Source organism: Mixophyes fleayi, chromosome 1 (assembly GCF_038048845.1).
Source record: "Mixophyes fleayi isolate aMixFle1 chromosome 1, aMixFle1.hap1, whole genome shotgun sequence".
NCBI lineage: Eukaryota > Metazoa > Chordata > Amphibia > Anura > Limnodynastidae > Mixophyes > Mixophyes fleayi.
In genome coordinates, this window is record NC_134402.1 from 196,539,520 (window position 1) to 196,544,282 (window position 4,763).

Below are 4,763 nucleotides of genomic sequence, written 5' to 3' on the forward strand. Positions count from 1 at the left end.
TTACCAAGTAGTCCTCCGCCTGGCTGAGGCACCCTCTGGGAGATCTCCAAGGCACCCCAGGGAGCTTAGGCGCACAGTTTGGGAACCACTGCTCTAGAGTTTATTAAGTTGTTTGGCTCTATACAATAGAAAGCTCTGTTTTTACTGTGTTCTTGTCACAGTCCATAACTACATGCATTTTTTTCATGTTATGCATTTCTGCATTGCAAAACTTCTAATGGCTTAAATGATTTGTAGAATTATTAAGTAAAATAATTGAAAGACTTAAGGCATTAATGTGTTAAAACAAGGAATATTTGTAGGAGTATGTATGTATTTGTCCAGCCATGACTGATTTTATAGATTAATATTCCTTTTTTTTTTCCCCCACACCCTCTCCATCATGAAGGTTGAAGTCGAGCTAAGCCTGTGTGGAACTTAGTTCATCCACATTTTATTCTGAGTAATAAAAAAAAATAAAACGGATACCTGTTTTCCACTGCTAAAACTGAAGCACCACTGTGAGCAACAGGAGAGAGAGGAACGAGAGAGGGATAACATATAAAAAATATCGAGAGAGAGAGCGAAAGCGAGTGAGACCACTGCAAGCACACTGAGACGAGGAGAACGACAGGAGAAGTGGCTGTACATCAGAGGAACCACATGCACCACAACGGGATAGGTAGTTAATGGGAGAAACCATTGCCATCAAGATGTCGTTATACAAATTTGAACAGCCAGGTAGACCTCTTTAGGCCCACACCACAACCTGGGCGAGGGCTGGAGAAAACAGCTTTTACTTTCAATTCATGTGTGTTCCTTGGGCACCATTTTATCAAAGCTGGAGGAAAACAATTCCTTATCTCAGAGTTTTGTTTTGTTTTAAATATGGACTCTAGTGAGTGAGTCTGTTTTAAACCTTATAGACAGCATATATTCTAGATTGTTCAACATGAACCACAGTATTAATGACAGTTGAAGAGGATGTCTTTGGATTTGATTGGGAAACTTATAGTCTCCACCTTAACCCTCTTCTTAGAGGTTCTGTACCTACTAGATGGTTTAAAAACATTCTAGAGAAACAAAGTGCTGGATTTTTTATCTATTAGTTGCGGTGGACCCATGAGTACTGCGCAAGACATTGTGGTTTATGCTGTGGCAAGTTAGAAATGCTGCCACAAGCAGGGACTTTCAGATTTAAGATGCAGCAAATGACTTAATGATTTGCCTCTCTTTCCTAAAGCAGTGTAGCGGAGCAATGGAGTTTACAAACTCCTTTAAGGAGAGGGGTTTTTTCAGTGTTTTCTGTATGCTTTGATTGGCTACTGTCTGGACTCTATTCCACACAAAACAAACAAATCTTTGTTTAGGCAAATTGTATGCTTAAAAAAGGGCCGTGTTTCCTCTGCCCTTCGGCGCCCACCCGTCAGGGAAAGACAAGTTAGCCTGCTATGATGAATTCCCCTCCCAGAAATGGATCTAGTAGTGGAAACTGGGGATTATATAGGTTTGAAAGTCAAGTGTTTCGCAATAGATTATGAAACCGGTTGAAAAGCAAACAGGAATGCAGGCAGTGTGGAAGGTGGCCCACAGTCAGTTTGACTGGAAGCACATTTGTAGCTTTTGGTCAGAGACTGAATGGACTTGTCCTTTAAACCATTACAAGCCAGACAGTAATTCTGTAGATTTAGCTCAAGTGCCCAGATAAAGTTCTATTTATGTTTTAAGAGAGAAAAGCAATCGTATTTTCCAGTTGGCTTTGTAGAATTTAATATATTCTCTTAGAATTTAGTTTCTTACAGATTTGTAAAATGGAGTAAACGGAATTTGCTCCACTTTCACTGTCTTATTAAATTGTTCCTAAATACCACAGTAACTTGTGTAACACTGTTTACTATTCTAGTTCCCTTTAGTATTTTAAGCATTCTGTCTTAAACCATATTGCTCCACCTTCTCCATTCTGTTAAATTCAGTTAGGCAGATGTCAAATAAAAATCTTTAATTTCTATACTGCTTGATAATTAGCAGTGTTGGTCTGAGTATATTTTCAGAACCATTCATTCACTGATAAATTAATGTGTAACTGCAGTCTTGTTTTATACACACTGTGCGATCTATACACGACTCTGGCCACCTTCCTTCCTGCAAGATAAGAACTTTTATTTATTATTGTTGCCGAAGGGCTCCTTTTTTTTTTTTTTTTTTTTTTTTTTTTTTTTACATTTATTTTTTTTCTCCCCAACCCTGCACTGCTTTCCAAGTAGATAAAGTAGATTTGTATTTAGAGTTTCTTCCTGCATTCGACCCCAATATATTGCACAAAGCTGAATGAGTAACCTCACTTCTATTTCACTGACTTAAAAGCATCTGTTAGCTATATTTGTTTTCCTGTAGCAGTTATTGAGTTTTAAGTACCCAGGAATGCTTGTGCTAGCACAATCTTTTCTTTTGTCATTGTTTTTCCTCTCCCTTTGATTTGTTTTAAAACCTATTTGTCATGAATAAAATGATTAATAAACAGCCCTTGCACTTATTTGTACGTATGTTTACTCTTCTTTAGTCTCTCAAGGTTTGCTGTGAAAGTTAATTTTGGTTAAATCTACATATAGTAAAAATCTCTGGCAGCTACAGATTTCACTGTGTGCCATACATGACTCCACTTCTTTTTACTCCATTGAACTTTACATAATTGACCTATTTATTTCCCCATACTGATCAGACTTGTTTAATCACCAGTGAGTTTTCACCTCCTCGAGCTTAGACGGTGAAGGGACTTCTTTTTTTTTTTTTTTTTCGGTGATGACTTCTTCCAAGAATATATAGACCTACCCTTTTTGGAAGTATTTTGGAATTTAGTTTTTTAATAAGCAACATATCTCAACAATAGGTTAAAACAAAACATTTAATTGAGACCCAAACCTGTAATAAAACATCAGGCATTTTAATGCAAGATAAACAGTTCTTACAAGCTATAACTAATAAATCTGACTTTTTAATGTGCCTGTTGTAGGGTGTATATATGTAATGCACTCGCTATTCGCATGCACTGCTCCTAGATAGTCTTTTTAATTGCACATTTTTTAATGCTTTTCATTATAAAACAATACTATACATCAGTCCTTATATACTTCACCGCTGCACATTCATGCTGCAAATCTTTCATACCACCATATTCTGAAGATGCTCTATTGAATTGAGATCTGAAGGCAATTGGATTGGGTTTGGTACGTTTCTCCGACTACCGCTACAGCGACGACGTACCCGACTTTAGAAGGCAGAAGCTGGGAATGACGAAAGTATGTTAACTGTCAGAAGACAGTCAAGTGACTTCCTTGAAGTATACTATTCTTAGGGGTGTTAAATGACTAAAGCAGGGAGCCGCCAAATGGACAATATTTAACACCCCTAATAATAGTATAGTCGAAGAAAGTCACATGACTTTGCTGGCTTCTGCATTGTTCGCAATTGTGACAAGTAGTGATTTGAAACCTTCGATGTTGACATACTATCGTGATGCCTGGATTCTGTCTTATGTAGTTGGGTAAGTCGTCGGTGTAGTGGTAGTCGCATTAGTGACTACTACCGATTGGATTACACTGAACTCATTGTCATGTTCACGGAACCAGCTTGAGATGATGTGTGCTTTGTGACATGGCACACTATCCTGCTAGAAGTAGCCAGAAAATAATGCTCATTTGGTATTAAAGGGTCTAATGTGTGCCATGAAAGAAATCGCCAGAACTACTAGTCCACACAATTGACGCAAGGTAGCACGACAATAAAATACTATAACTATTTATTCACCGCTGTTCCGTTCTCCTTCAAATTATGGTTTACTTTATATTGCTTTTCATTTACAACACTACCTATCTTTATGTATCTCAAACTACTTTCCCTTTCAATGTAAAGTTTAGATTATGGTTATTAGAGTATAATTGTAGTAGTATAAGAACAAACCATATAGTTATATAGCATAAGGTATAGTTGAATACGCAATACCTTGAAAGCTCATATTTAACAGTTAATAGTATTAAATCAGTAGGTGTAATTAGCAGTACATTTTATTGGCTATAATATTATATATAAAGTAGAAATACTTGTAAATGTACTTCTGATCCTTGTATTCGTTCCTGTGTTCCTGTAGTATTTATTAGTAGTGTATTTAAGAAAGCTTAGACAAAATCCCTACTCGTGTTAAGTGGAATGAATACTCAGAATTGCTTCAAAAGCCAAAACAATTGTCTGAGTTTTTGTATGTATGAGAAGGGAAAGGTGGTAATTGTTTACTCCTGTTGGTATAATACATGTCTATGGAAAATTAATTTCTTTTTGTTTGAATTGAGCTTCAGTTAACAGAATTATTGCCTATCTGATATCTGAGCTTCAGTAGAAGATCCTACATTGGTCAATTCCCCATGATAGAAAATGGCTGTTCACATTGACTGTAGGTGGAGCCCATTATAAACAGGCACTTTTATGCATTAGTGTGCTTCAAATTTCGTCACATTGTTTTAAGTAAAAAAAATATCGCACAGCTCTCTTCAGTGAAGTTTATGCCCTCATATGTTTTCAAAGCCTTTTGCATTTTATTTGTATCGACATGAGTGAATAAGTTTATGTTGTGTTTAGTTTTGTTTTTACATCTGGGTAGACATTGTTAAATGGACAAAAAGAATGGATGTTCCCCTTTTGTATGACTTTATAAATCTGACTTTCCTGTTCCTTGTAGTAGAGTCACACAGTTCAGGTTTATTGTTTTTCTCTTACCTACTTCCATGACCAGA

At 36.6% G+C, this 4,763-nt stretch overlaps 1 protein-coding gene across 1 annotated transcript in view; it reads left to right on the forward strand.

Annotated features, from left to right (window-relative positions):
* The window catches only part of UPF1 (UPF1 RNA helicase and ATPase), an 80,209-nt gene extending 77,697 nt beyond the window's left edge, over positions 1–2,512 (forward strand). Inside the window, exon 24 of the mRNA XM_075204730.1 lies at positions 389–2,512. The gene's annotated coding sequence lies outside the window, so the exon portion shown is untranslated. The remainder of the gene's footprint in view (positions 1–388) is intronic.
* The last annotated feature ends 2,251 nt before the right edge of the window (positions 2,513–4,763 follow it).